Source organism: Panthera leo, chromosome B1 (genome assembly GCF_018350215.1).
Source record: "Panthera leo isolate Ple1 chromosome B1, P.leo_Ple1_pat1.1, whole genome shotgun sequence".
NCBI classification, from domain to species: domain Eukaryota; kingdom Metazoa; phylum Chordata; class Mammalia; order Carnivora; family Felidae; genus Panthera; species Panthera leo.
The window spans coordinates 92,915,202-92,931,414 of NC_056682.1; the positions used below are offsets into that span (position 1 = coordinate 92,915,202).

The 16,213-nt window shown below is 35.1% G+C and overlaps 1 pseudogene; it reads left to right on the forward strand.

The window, feature by feature from the left end:
• Nucleotides 1-2,550: 2,550 nt before the first annotated feature.
• LOC122218433 lies at nt 2,551-3,084 on the forward strand (annotated as a pseudogene).
• Nucleotides 3,085-16,213: the final 13,129 nt, after the last annotated feature.

Consider the following 16,213-nt stretch of genomic DNA (forward strand, 5'->3'; position numbering starts at 1 on the left):
GTGTGTGTGTGTGTGTACATTTGTTTATGTATTCATCAGTTGACGTACACGTTTCTACCTTTTTTATAAGTACCTATTTAAATCCCTGTTAGTTTTTTTTGTGTGTGTATATACCTGAAAGTCAAATGGCTCATCATATGGTAACTTCATGCTTTACGTTTTGAGGTACCATCAGACTGTTTTCCACAGTGGCTACACAATCTTACGTTACCACCAACAATGCACCAGGTTCTAATTTCTTCACATTCTTGCCAATACTTTTGTTTTCCATCTTACTTAGTTGTCAATATTGCAGACATCCTAGTAGATATGAAGTGGAATCTCACTAATTTGAATTCCCATATTGAGCATCTTGTTGAGCATCTTTTCAGGTATTATTGGTCAGTTGTATATATACTTCGGAGAACTATCTATTCAAATCCTTTGCCTGTTTTTAACTGGGTTCTCTTTTTGGCATTGAATTGCTCTTTATGTATTCTGGATACTAAATCCTTATCAGATATTTATGATTTATAAATATTTTCTCTAGTACTGTAGGTTGTGTTTTGATTATAGTTTTAATGTTTTTATAAAGTAATTCATGTGAGATTTTTTATTTAAAAATAACATATTGTAAAAAACTAGCAAAGTAACACTAAAATTTATTAAATGAGTTAATGTAAGTTTTAGAATTACTAATGGGAGCACATGCTATATTTGAAAATTCTTCCTGGATCTCCTTCCTTTAGAAAGAGACTATTCTAGGGCACCTGGGTGGCTCGGTCAGTTAAGCCTCCAACTTCAGCTCAAGTCATGATCTCCCAGTTTTGTTGGTAAGTTTGAACCTTGCACTGGGCTCTTTGCTGACAGCTCAGAGCCTAGAGCCTGCTTCAGATTCTGTGTTTCCCTCCCTCTGCCCCTCCTCTGCTCATACTCTATGTCTCTCTGTCTCTCAAAAATAAATAAACATTTTTAAAAATCTTAAAAAAGACTATTCTTATTTGCCTGAGATATATTCATATTCAATCATTCCAATAAATGTTATGAGTCATGTTAATCAGCTGTTATTTATGGAAATTCTTCTTAAAGAGATGCTCAATAAGTATGCAAATCATGAAAAATTCTTGCACAAGTTTTTAGCAAACTATAAATAAAAGTTACCTTCCTTAATATTATGATTAATATATTAGAAAACTATCACAAAAATATTATGTCACACACACAACATTATGCTAAACTTGAGAAATATTACTGCCTGTTAAATACAGAAGAAGATAACATGACCATTGGTCACTTGATGGTCAACATTTAGCAGAACATACTAAGCAAAACTTGAAGGGTAAAAATATAATATAAATTACTAAGAAGATAATGTTATGCATAAGGACTCCCAGATGAAAAAGTTTGCACAGAAAAGTACATACCTTCAAAAATTCAGATGGCCATTTCACCATTAGAGCCATTTTGGTGACAAAAACAAAACAAAATAAAACCTTACGATACATATACGCTGACATTATCCAAGTATGTCTTGGGTGGTTTTTCTCTGTTTAAGTTTTTAAAGCAGAAGTTCTCAAGGTCAGAAAATATTCTTGTTTAGTTTTAAGAGTTCATCGATTTAATATGTCCAAGAATAAAACATAATTAAATATTTGCATAATAAGAGTAAGTATTCTTTTCAGAGCATTCTGATGATTTAAATATTTTTGCATTGATCTAAATACTCCTTTGTGATTACATAGAGTAAATATATTCTATCCAAAGGTGCACCCTGTGCCATGAATATATTTGCTAATCTAGAAAAACAGAAAATATTTTCAGTAGAAATGACATTCTATAATAGGTTAGTTTCCTGAAAACTTTGGGAACAAAGAGAATTTTAAAACAATATTGATAAAACTGACCCAATAGTACAATGAATAAATTACTATCATATCTGTTGTACAGGTGACTAATCTGTGAGTTTAAGAGGTTAATAATTTGTCAAAATATAAATGAAAACAAGCCTGATTCTCCACACAGTCAGTGCTTCCATCAATTCCATTGTTTTTGCAAAAATTAAGGACAGAAAACAGGTTTTGAGAGATTATAATAAGAGCCTGTTGATGATTTCTTGTGCTGGAATAAAAAGAGACAGAGGTAGATATGTTAGATGCTGGATAGATAGATAGATAGATAGATAACAGATAATTCATTGTATGTGTGCTTCAAGCCACAGTTACTGGACTCAGTGTCTTAAACAGAATATTACTAGGTAATTTGGGTTTTTTTGAAAGTAAACTTGAATACGATATTTAAGAAAAGATAAAAGTATACATCACCACTAAGTGGGTTTATTCCAAGTATGTAAAACTGCTGCAATGTTCAGAAAAATTAGTATAATCAATCAGATCATCAGGCTAAAAAAAAAAAAATCACACCCTCAAACGAATAAAATCAGAAAAAAAAAAGACAAAATCTAACATCCCCTTTCATGATGATGGAAAAAAATGGAAAAAGAACAAAGACAACAAAAAACCCTCTCAGCAAACTAAAAATAGAGGGGAACTTCCACACCTCAAGTGTGAGGAAATGGCATTCAGATTCACCAAGTCTTCCATGGTGTTTCTCAAAGCAGGACTGTCCTTTTCATTCATGAACAAGAAACAGAGTGCCAAGACCTGTCCTTGTGTGTCCTCTTCAGCCAGTGGAGCTTTTTTGAAATCTGGGTCCTGATGAAGTGCCCAAATTGTTTCAAGCAACCCAAAGAGTCAGGATGGTGGTGGGGAAGCATTCCAGAGGACTTGTCTCACCTATTCCATAAAGGATGGCCCCAAAGCAAGATGGACCAAAAAGCACGTTCCCATCCACAGTCTTCTCGGAAAGGCTAGAGATTTTCACGGAAACGATGGCTTCTATGATGGGGTCCAGCACCATGATGAAGAGGAGGAAAACTCATCAAATTTGTGGAGACCAGAGGAGGAAATGGTGGCAGAGGTTGCTGCACTGTGGTTTGCTTTCAGTGGGGCCGGCAGGTCAGTGACTCCAACAAAACCCAAGGCAGAAAGAAAAGGCTCTCATTCTCTAAGACTCTGCAGCTTTGGAAATGCTAAGCAGACTTTATGACAACCTACAACTCAGCAACCAATTGTGAAGCATTTGACTACACTTGTGGAAGGCATGACGATTATGTTTCTATCCAGATGGCTGACAGGCTAACCTGAAAACAAAGGCGTAGACAGCCCTTTTACACTTCCTCGGTTACATGCTTCCAATAAAACTTTTTCTAAATTGCCCCTTGGCCTGCATGGAAATAAAATGGTGGTTAAAATATAGTTTTTTTTTAATTTTTATCAAAAAATTTTGATAAATAACATGTACAAAAACCCTATATCATACTTAATGGTGAGAAACTAGATGCCTTCCCCTAAGATTGGGAAACAAATCGACGGTCCCTCTCATCACTTTTATTCAACACCATACTGGAAGTCCTAGCTGATGGAAAAAGTTAAGAAAAGAAAAGACACACATGCTGTGAAGGAGGAAATAAAACTCTCCTTATTAACAGATGATATGATAGTCTGTGTTGAAATCTGTAAGAATCAATATAAAAATTCCTGGTACTACTGAATATAGCAAGGTAGCAGCATACAAGGTTAATTTGAAAAGCCAATTGCTTTCCTTTGTACTAGCAATAAATAAATTTAATTTGAAATTTAAAATACAACATTATGCACAAAAATTAGATGACGTAAGTGAAAAACTTCCTAAGTATGTACAAGGACTATATGAGGAAAACTACAAGACTTTGATGACAGAAGTCAAAGGTCTCACTAAATAGAGGGATATTGTATGATCATGAATAAAAAATTCAGTATTGTTAAGGTGTTAGTTCTTCCAAACTTGATCTATAGAGTCTACACAATCCTATACAAAATCCTAGCAAGTTATTTTGTAGATATCAACAAACTGATTCTAAGATTTATATAAAAAGACCCAACAATATTTAACACAATGCTGGAAAAGAAGAAAAAAGTCAGAGGATTGACATTACCAAGCTTCAAAGCTACCGTAACCAGCACAATGTGGTATTGAGAAAGAATAGACAGATCAATGAAATAAAATAGAAAGCGCAGAAATAGACCCACACAAATATAGTCAACTGATCTTTGATAAAAGAGCAAAGGCAAATCAATGGGGAAGTCTTTTCAGCCTATGACACTGGAGCAGTTGGATATCTACATGCAAAAAAATAATAATAATCTATATACAGACTTTACATATTTCATAAAAAGTACCTCAAAATGAATCACAGATCTAAAATGTAAAATGCAAAACTACAAAACTCTTAGGAGATGATAAGTGAAAATCTGACTTTAGATGTGGCAATAACTTTCCAGATAACAACATTAAAAGCATTATCCATGAGTGGAATAAATGATAAGTTGGACTTCATTAAAACAAAAACTTCTGCTCTGCGAAAGACACTGTGAAAAGCATTAAGACATAAGAGACTAATAGGAGAAAACAAATATCAGATAAAAGACAGTTATCCACAATATATAATGGACACTTAAAACTCAACAATAAGGAATCAAAAAAATCCAGTTAAAACTGGGCAAGAGATCTGGACAGAAACCTCAGAGAAGATGTACAAATAGCAACTAAGCATAGGAAAAGAAGCTCAGTATCCTATGTCATCAGGGAATTGCAAATGCAAACCACAATGATTACATCACTACACACTTAGAGTGGATAAAATCCAAAAAACAAGCAACACCAAATGCTGACAAGAATGTGGAACAGCAGGAAATCGCATTCATTGCTGGTGGAATGTAAATAGTACAGTGACTTTGGAAGAGAGTTTGGTAGTTTCTTACAAAGCTAAATAGTCTTGTCAGATGATTTCATAGTCATGTGCCAGTTTAGGTGACAATTTGTAGCACATTACTAAGTGAAAGAAAACAGTCTTTAAAGACTACATACTGTACAATGCCAAGTATATGCCATTCGGGAAGAGCAAAACTATAGGAGTAAAAGATAAGTAGTTGGCAATTAGGGGTTTGGGGAGAGGATGAATCATCTATATGGTAATGGATTAGAGTTGGGACATCAGTAAGAACTCATTTTTCACTTGATGTAATTGTAGATGGCTATATAAAGAGCTAGTATTTACAGATATCTGTATATATACAAAGTTTAGTCTATACTAACTATAACTATGTAAATATAACTGACTATATTTTCAAAATGACACTCCAGTAGCAATGAACAAGCCTAATGCCCAGATCTTGATTTTTTTTTTTTTAATGTTTATTTTTGAGAGAGAGACAGCGCAAGTAGGGGGGGAGCAGAGAGAGAGGGAGACACAGAATCCGAAGCAGGCTCCAGGCTCTGAGCTGTCAGCATAGAGCCTGATGTGGGGCTCGAACTCATGAACTGCGAGATCATGACCTGAGCTGAAGTCAGATGCTCAACCAACTGAGCCACCCAGGTGCCCCACCAGATCTTGATTTTTAATACCATTAGCTAATAAAAAGAATGAAGGCTCTGTGGAGAAACGCTAATGTTAGGACTGGGGTAGGAAATACACAGGATAAGCCTTGAACATGTTGTCGTGCCAGAAAGTAAGGAAGTGCTCAAAACACACCCACATCCACATACCCCACACCCCGCCTCCAACCACGATCATGCTTTCTAATGGGGTATGTCAAAGAGACACAGGATCCCACTGAAAGAGCACCTAATGGCCAAAGTGAGAATGATTTATGCAACAAAATAAACGTGGCATTATTGGATTTTAACCCAAATTATAAAATAAATATCCATATACTCATACTCCTTAGAAAACCATCCTATGATATTCTTAATACTCCTCTAAACTGGTAAAGTCAGTCAGTGGAATTCTGAGACACTTTCATAGCCAGGGGAACCTAAGGAGACAAGACAACTAATGATATGTGGCATCCTGGATGGGATAATGGAACAACAACAAAATACATGAGCTAAAATCTAAGGAGATCTGAGTAAACTATGAACTTTAGCGAATAATAATGTACCAATATTTATTTATTTGTTTGCTTGTTTGTTTATTTACTATAGCAAACGTACCGTTACCTTATACTAAAATAAGATGTCAAAAACAGGGAAAATTGTGTATGTCTAATGTGGGGCATATGTGGGAACTCTCTATACTACCTTCTTAAATTTTCTGTAAATAGAGTACTGATCTAACCAATAAACCTATTAATAAAAAAAAATACCCTTATTTCATCACCTCCATGGAAGCATAGCTTATTTTCTTTCCAAATAGTAATTTATAGTTCAGAAAGATACAATGGAATAAAAGTTTTAAAAATACACATAATTTAGTTTTTAATTACTCTCCAAATACTGGCTTCCGATACTAGGAGAAAAATGTGCACTAGTAAGATGAAATAGAAAGCTTACATTGTAACAGATCAATTGACAAATGAACAGATCAACATGGCAAAATAGCATTGCAAGTTTTTGAGGTTGGGGGTGCTCACCATTATTTGAGGGCTTTAGGGAAATTTGGAAATAGATTTGTACATATATAAATTAAGTCATATTACATTGTACAAATACATATTACATAGATATTCAATATATATATATACATATACATATAATTGGTGTATATTATGAACAAGATGTATGCTTTATTATTGATCTTCTTTATAAAATAATTAAAATTATCAAAGATGTGGGTTTATTTCCTAAATTATTTTATATTACAAAGATCAATCACCCATTTTAATAAGCTTCAGTTTATTACCTCTTTGCATTTAATATGTTCTTAATCTGTGTATTTAAAGCAATAATATGCATTTTTAAAGTCTTATGTTGTAATTTGAACTTAATAGCAATAACAATTTAATTTTTACTTGCTTGCAAATAATGTATTGTTCTTTCAAGAACATTTTTCTCAGTTATCAGCGTGACAAAAACTCCCTGTAGAATTTCTTAAAAAATTATTTCAATGTTGCACAAGTGAGCAACTTAACTGCATTATCCTAATTTTTTATTTATCCTGTTTTTAAAAAAAATTTTAATGTTTATTTTTGAGAGAAGCACAGAGTATGAGCTGGGGAGGAGGAGAGAGAGAGGGAGACAGAGTGTGAAGCAGGCTCCAGGCTCTGAACGGTTAGCACAGAGCCAGACATGGAGCTCAAACTCACAAACCTCAAGATCATGACCTGAGCCGATGTCAGATGCTTGACTGAATGAGCCACCCAGGCAGCCCTATCCTATTTTTTTTCTAATGAAAATGACTTATCCTTTCCCTATTATCAGAGCACTGTGAGTTCATATATCAAGAGGTAGGCTTAATAAATCCTCTCTCCCTAAAAGCTCTCCTCAGACCAACCATTAAAAAATTGCAGCTTTTTGTTTTCAGTTAAATACAACATTTTGTGTATATAACATATTACTTTAGCAAATATCATGCATGATAAATTTTATACTCAGAGTGCTAGTCTGGGTGAAAAGATGGTAAATCTTGAATGAGGAGCTTTTAAGATAAATTTGCAGTGGTTTATGCCTTATGGTAAAGGTCTCTATACTGATAAATATATATATATAAATATATATATGTATATAATATTCATATATTGATAGATATATTTTAAGTTTACTATGTAGTTAAATATTTAATGGAATTATTCTTAATGATTAGAGATCATGTTTCCATACTCGAAATGACATTTTTTATTCTAAAGAAATATGTTATATGTATTCATCAATCACTTAAATGTGCTATACAAAAATATGTACCATTAATGCAAAACTGTGATGTGTGGAATAAATAGTATTATAATTGGGTACCTTTAAATATATGATTGAAATATTTTAAAGCAAAATTATGCTGGCTACATTTTATATACCTTTGGATATTCAAGATGTATTATATTTATTAAAAAATGATATTTGGGGCACCTGAGTGGCTCAGTTGGTTAAGTGTCCAACTTTGGTTCAGGTCATGATCTCGCAGTTTGTGAGTTCGAGCCCCGTGTTGGGCTCTGTGCTGACAGCTCAGAGCCTGGAGCCTGCTTCACATTCTGTGTCTCCCTCTGTCTCTGCCCCTCCGCTGCTCATGTCCTGTCTCTCTCTCTCAAAAATAAAAATAAAAGAAACATTAAAAAATGTTTTAAAAATGATATACATTGGGGATACTATCTATTTTATAAAGTCTTCAGAAACTTTTGACCGAATATTTATAAACATACATGCACACTAATACACACACACGTATATACACATATGGATTCAAATAAGTCATTTAGTTCATCTATTTATGAAAATATGAATTTACACTCCTTGAAAGAAACTATCGTTGACCCAAATGCTCAGAAACGAGAGAGAAGATACTTCATTTACCAAACAAGCACATCTTGTTGAGATCTCAGCTCTGAGGACTGTGAAGAAAGCGTGGTGAAGATTCTGTTCTGATGAGGGTGGGGAGATTGGCAAAGAGACCTCTGACCTTCAGAGGCAATAGGCAGGAGTCATCACTCAGGATATATTCTACATACTGTAAGTTGGGAGTTTCACTGTCTATGTCCTATGATAGCACAGTGGTAAGTGCTCTGCTGAGCAGTGGGGCCTTGTGATACAGGTACTCCTTTTTATGTAGGCTCTGGGTTGGATACTGTAGCTAAGCTAGAGGTTCCATGGTCTATGTAATACCCTTTAATAAATGTATTTCCTTCTTGGGGGAAAAAAGAGAAATGAGCAAGTAGAAGAAATGGAAAACATAATGTATATTTGAAAATTTCACAGTCTCCTTTAAAGTTGTGTTTTTTTTTTCCTAGTCCAATGCTTCTCAACAAGGGAAGCAGGGCTCGCTCGGGGACCAGTTGACAACGTCAGCAGACATTTTTGGTTGTCCTAACCTGGTGGGTGTTGCAACTGGCATCTAGAGGGTGGTGGGCACGGATGCTACTAAATATGTTGTGATGTACAATTAAGACCCCTAAAACAAGAAAATTATTGGGCCCAAATTTCAATGGTGCTATGTTGAGAAAATCTGTTGGGGGGGGGAGGAGGGATAAAAATTCTAGCAGGCAGAGTGTGTCTAATGGCACTTAAACAATTTTAGAAACAATATATCCAATACTCAACTTTATGTTTTGTATAATAAGCAGACTGCTGGCTTCACAAAGCTTAGGTAAAATCTATTACAGGTGTGATTGATATGTGACAGCCTGTTTGATGCTGAACCAAACAGCAGATGGACAATGGAATCTTTAAACTTATAGGTAGATGTGCTCATGAGACTGTAAAAAACCAGAAATGGCAAAAAGACTGGGTACGGCATTAAGCTTTCCAGCATCTATGAAATGGACATTTAATTCATTTATAAATGTATAGGTCATTGTGGTCTCTGCAGGCCTCTTATAAATGTGCCTGAAAAATGAGTGGAGTCAAAGCAATGAAGCAGGAATCATGCGAAATAAGAGGATTTCCATTTGCTACATTAAAACTTTCAATAGTGGCTCAGTTGGTTAAACGACCGACTTCCGCTCAGATCATGATCTCGCGGTTCGTGAATTCGAGCCCCGGGGTAGGGCTCTGTGCTGACAGCTCGGAGCCTGGAGCCGGCTTCAGATTCTGCGTCTCCCTCTCTCTCTGCCCCTCCCCCACTTGTCCTCTGTTTCTCTATATCAAAAATAAATAAGATGTAAAAAAAAAAAAAAAAAAGAAAATTAAAAAAAACTTTCAATTGTAAGCCTTTAACTTTCCATATGTTTAAATAAGTCAAAATTATAGAATATTAAAATATGATAGTAATAAATTAAATACATATTTGAATAAGTTTATTTGGCAATACAGTGAAATTTATCTTTAAAATCACCAAAATGTCAATTAAATTTGGAAAACTATGTAACTAACATCAATAGGTTTATAAATCTATCAAAAAATGAATGTCAATTGTTTGTATGATTTAGATAACATTTGAGGCTTTGTAGTTATCATACAAACGTAGACTCAGAAAAAATTAACTTATTTTTAAAACAGTCATTTTTTTTATAAAGTAAACTATCTTAGAGTTTTAAGTCCTACAGCCTTCCTATTCTTAAAATGTTCTATTCTTTCAGTGCCAAAAAAGACTAATGAGATGGAAAAAGGATAATACAGTATAATATATATCCATACCAGTAATGCAATTAACTCAGGAAGGTAGTAAAAAAAATCAATTAATTTTTATGGGTGTTTTAAGATTTCAATCTTAAATGGTTATTTTCAGAGCTATGTGTAAATGTTAAGATAACACAATGTAAAAGAGCAGATGGTCTTTTAAAGCATATAATCTGCATATAGATTCAATACTATTTTGATAATTTTCGCATAACAAAACCCTTTGTAACTATCAGAAATCTAAATATACTTTAACTCGAGATGCACAAAAAACCTATGTCTCAAACAATTAATTTTAAAATTACGTTTCTTATCTATCTTTAACTGCTCCCGTTAACAACACAGGTACACAGTTCAGTGATCACATCCGTGATTTAAAGTAGAATGCAGGTTCGATTATTTTCATTTTTGTCTTTAAAAATAATAATTACTTGCAAGCATTTTTTAGTGTAGGACCTAAAAGAATGAAAAATCCAAAACACGTGGTTTCCATCCAAATACTAAAGAAGGCATCTGATTTTTGTGAGTACAGGAACCTAATTTTTGCATTCCTTTAGTCTATCCTGAAGAAAAAATTAAATGAAAATATCATACAGGGTGTCTACATTGTACCATTTTGAATCCATTACCTATATATCTGAGAGGGGTCTCGGATACTATTTCAATCACTTTTATATATTTGAATTGATAATTGTGACTACCAGGAGACTGTGCAAGACAAGTCACCAAGATGGAGTGGATTTTTCTTTTTTTTAATCTTTTGAGGCAATTTTCTCTTCAATCATAAGATTCCATATATCTTTGTGATCTTAGGGAAGGCCTGTGAGATGTAAGCCAATCTTCTCAAGCTTTAATATGCATCCACATCACTTGAGGTGGTTCAAGAGCAGATTCTGAAGGTCCAGAGTCGGGACTGAGATTGTGTATTTCCAAACACACTTGATTGATGATGACTATGCTGGTCCTTCCTGCTGACACTGCATTTTTGTGAGGACAAATTGTAAAATTAAATGACTATACAGTACTTAGCACCACGTCTGAGATACAGGAAAAATAATATGCATACACTGCTAGCCAGCTATTATGTTTTCAAAGAATATATAAATAGAAGATGCTAGTTTACTGGTTATTAAAAAATAACTACTGCATCTGTTATCATTTTGCATATGCATCTTCTCTTGTTCTCACTTCTTGTTTGTTTTTCTCCATAGTTATTATTTTAAGCTTAACTGGTCATGGGGCGCCTGGGTGGCTCAGTTGGTTAAGCGTCCAACTTCAGCTCAGGTCATGCTCTCACGGTTGAGTTCAAGCCCCGCATCGACCTCTATGCTGACAGCTTGGAGCCTGGAGCCTGTTTCAGATTCTGTGTCTCCCTCTCTGTCTGGCCCTTCCCCCTCTCAAGCTCTCTCTCTCTTTCTCTCTCTCTCTCTGTTTCAAAATAAATAAACATTAAAATTTTTTTTAAAAAATTAAGTTTAACCGAACAATTTTTTTTTTCTTTTTATATGCATGACCTATTAAGACAGTCAAGTTAATTTGGGGGAGATTTAATTTTTCTCTGTTCTTGGAACATGTATTATTCAAAGTATCATCATTCTTTTTTTTTTTAAGAGTTTTATTATTTTTTTTTAACATTTACTTATTATTAAGAGAAAGAGAGACACAGAGCGTGAGCAGGGGAGGGGTAGAGAGAGAGGGAGACACTGAATCTGAAGCAGGCTCCAGGCTCTGAGCTGTCAGCATAGAGCCCCATGAGGGGATCTAACTCACAAACTGCGAGATTATGACCGAGCAGAAGTCGGTGGCTCAACCAACTGAGCCACCTAGGCGCTCCCAAAGTATCATCATTCTATTTCTGAGGCTGTGATATGAAAATATGAAAATACAGATTGTTCCTTCAGTACAATCTCTCATTTCTAGAGATACTTCTTTGATATATATATATATATATATATATATATATATATATATATATATTCTTATCTTTAGAGAAGTTCTAAGTTCACAGAGAAATTGAGTGGAAAATACAGAAAGATCCCATATACCCTGCACCCCTACCCATGCATAACAACCCCCTCCCATCAACATCCCTTACCAAAGTGGCACATTTATTACAATCCATGGACCTACACTGATACATCATTATCACCCGAAGCTAATCATTTATATTAGGATCACTTCTGGGATTGTACATTCTATGGCTCTGGACAAGTATATAATGACATATGTTAACCACTGTAGTATCATACGGAATAGTTTCACTACCTTAAAAATTCTCTGTATTCTGCCTATTCATCCCTCCTTTTCACCAACCCCTGACAGCCACTGATGTTTTACTGTCTCCATAGTTTTGCCTTTTCCAGAATGTCAAAGTTGAATCATATAGTGTATAGCCTTTTCAGATTTGATTTTTGACTTAATAATATGTATTTATGTTTCCTCTGTGTTTTCATGGCTTGCTAGCTCATTTCCTTTTAGCACTGAATTATATTCCAATGTCTGGATGTGCATTGTACAATGATGTACATGTATTTATTTACTGAAGGACTTCTTGGCTCTTTCAAAGTTTTAGCGATTTTTAATAGAGTGGTTATTAACACCATGTTCAGATTTTGTGTGACCATAAATTTTCACTTAACCCCAAAACCATAATTTTGATATTTGAGTCAATACCAAAGAGCATTTTCGCTGGATCATATGGTATGAATGTTTAGTTCTGTAAGAGATCACCATATTATTTTCCAAACCGATTGTATCAGTTAGCATTCCCAACAGCAATATGTGAGAGTTTCTACTGCTCTACATTCTTGCAAGCATTTGGTGTTGTCATTGTTCGGATTTTTGACCATTTTAATAGGTATGTAGTGGTATCTCATGGTTGTTTTAATTTGCATTTCCCTGATGACATATGATGTGAAGCATCTTTTCATATGCTTATTTGTTATCTTCTTTGATAAGCTTGTAAATCTTCTTTGATAAGCTATCTGTGGAAGTCTTTGCCTCATTTTTTAATTGTGCTGCTTTGTTTTACTATTATTGAGTTTTAAGAGACATATGTATATTTTGAATAACAGTCTCTTGTCAGATGTCTCTTTTGCTGGGGCGCTGGGTGGCTCAGTTGCTTAAACTTCTGACTCCTAATTTTCAGCTCAGATCATAATCTCACAGTTCATGAGTTCAATAGTGCAGAGCCTACTTGGGATTCCCTCTCTTGTCCTCTCTCTTTCCCTCTCCACTTGCATGCATGCTCTCTCTCTTAAAATAAGTAAGTAAACATTAAAAAAAAATAGGGATGTGTCTTTTGCAAATATTTTCTCCTACTCTGTGGCTTGTCTTCTCATTTTCTTGACGTGTCTTGCAGAGCAGACATTTTCAATTTTAATGAGGTCTAGCTTATCAATTATTTCTTTCATAGATTGGGCCTTTGGTGCTGTATCTAGAAAGTCTTTGCCATACTCAAGGTAATTTAAGTTTTTTTCTTATGCTATCTTCTAGGAGTTTATATTTATATTTTCATGTTTTATATGAGGTCTATCATCCATTTTGAGTTAATTTTTGTGAAGGATTGAAGTTCTTTCTCTAGATTCTTTTTTTTTTTTTTTTTTTTTTTGCATGTGGATATCCAGTTTTCCACATACCATTTGTTGAAGAGACTATCTTTGTTCCATTGTATTGCCTTTGCTCCTTTGTCAAAGTCCAGTTGGCTATATTTATTTGGGTCTATTTTTAGACTCTCTATTCTTTTTATCTATTATTTTGCCAATACCACACCATCTTGATTATTATAACTAGGTTTACTATAATCTTATACTTGGGAAATAGGTTTTTTGTAAAACTAACTTACATTTTGTATGACTGTATAAGTCTATATTAGTTTTCTATTGTAGAGTAATAAATTACCAAAAATTTAACATCTTAAAATACTATGCATTTATTATCTCTCAAATTTGTAGGTCAGAAGTCGAGGCAGGTGCAGATGAATCCTCTGCTTAGGGTCTCACAAGGCTGAAGACAAAGTGTTGACAGAGCTGGATTCTTTGGAAAAACCTCTCAGAGAGAATCAGCTTCTTACCTCATTCAAGTTGGCAGAATCTAGCTCCTGCAAGTTGGTTTTATGTCTCTGTGTCCTTCCTAGCCACCATCTGGGGATTGGTTTTGGTTTCTAGAAGCTGCCCACGTTTCCTCATAGGCGGCCCCTTCATTCATGGCCAGCAATGGAATCTCTCTCTCATTTCATATCTTTCCCATAGGTTTGAATCTATGTGACTTTCCTTCTGCTGCCAGCTAGAGAAAACTTTCTGATCTTGAAATGCTTCCCTGATTGGGTCAAACCCACTAAAATAATCTCCTACCTGATAGTCAGCTGAGTTGGAACTTCAGTTTCATCTGCAAAATTCCATCTTAGCAGTAGCTGTAAAACAAGGGGATGGAATCTTGTGAAGGTCTTGTTTTAGAATTCTGCCTACCATAAACTTTATCTCCAACCCCCTCCCCCACATCCTTCTCCCCATACCCAGGATATCTGTGGTATTGTCTGTATCCCTATAGGAATTTTATATATTCTTTTAGCTCTATACATCTTTCTTGGAAAACGAGTCAATTAGAAGATATTTCATTTTTGTTTTGTCTATCTAATATACAATATTTTCTTTTTTCTTTTAGCTATTCCTTCACTCTTCATCTTTGTCACAATTGTGATTTCCCTCTGGTTTGTCATTACTGTTTCTAAGAATGCAGAAATCTTATTCTTTAGAGAATCAACCTCGGTAGCAGGGAAAAGGCTTATAAAATATTGAAAACCTTCAAAGATGCACAATTTCTTCTTAATTTTGAACCAGTACCAGTACTTGTACCAGTAACCTCAAATGACTAAGTTCCTTAAGCCTGCTAAGAATTTGCATCATAAAATACCACACATATATTCATTTTAAGACTACTGATTAATTAAAACACTATTACCACTATTGATTAATTAAAACAAAGACTCTTAAGTTTTTAATAATTTCCAGAATCATTTGGAAAGCTCATTAGAAATGTAGATTTGGGGCGCCTGGGTGGCTCAGTCGGTTAAGCTTCCGACTTCTGCTCAGGTCACGATCTCACGGTATGTGAGTTCGAGCCCCGCGTCCGGCTCTGTGCTGACTGCTCAGAGCCTGGAGCCTGTTTCAGATTCTGTGTCTCCCTCTCTCTCTGACCCTCCCCCGTTCATGCTCTGTCTCTCTCTGTCTCAAAAATAAATAAACCTTAAAAAAATTAAAAAAAAATGTAGATTCTTTGGCTCCATTTCACACAGATTCCCACTTAATATGTCTAGGGTGAGGACAATACAACTACGTTGATGCTAATGCAAACAATAAACACACGTTTAGAAACAACATCCTGGCCTCCATGTGCGCACACACACACACACACACACACTTATGCAGCACTGGAACACGTATATGCAGTCGTATCAAGTGACAACCTTACCTCGATTCTCAAGTGAAATTATAGTTTTTTTTCCTACGTATTTTATGTTACAAATTTCCTCACCCAGGTGCAAGGGATTTTTGTTCTGATCCCTGAAAGTAGGACTGTAGGCCACACAATCATTATTAACTCCTATCCAGCCTCCATTTTTCCTCCATTCATCTAGGCACTAGGCACTATTACTGTTCAGGGAGCAAACTGTTCAAAAAATAGATACACTGGGAATTGAAGATAAAGCTAAATGTATATTCACGAAAGGCTTATGTGCTTCACAAGGAAGTTTAGACTTCAAGCCACAAAGAGAAAGAGGCTTTAGCTGGTTGAGCAAAAGCCAGTCCCTATAGCCCTGATATGCAGGATTTAATATATAACTAATGGCTTGCATGTCTCTAGGAAGAGCTGGTGGGCCTGAGGTTAGGGAAGCTGCCAACAAAGGCCAGGCTAATGGTAAAAATCCTCCTCTGATGTGGTAGCAGGTGGCTCTCAGAACTTAACACAGCTCCTACGACCTGTCATGAATATTGTCAACTCCAACCACTTCCTCTGCTGCAGCTAAGCAAGTGTTTTGTGAGAACTCACCAGTGAAACCCACTGAATGTCACATCTGGCCACACTTCTAGTAACT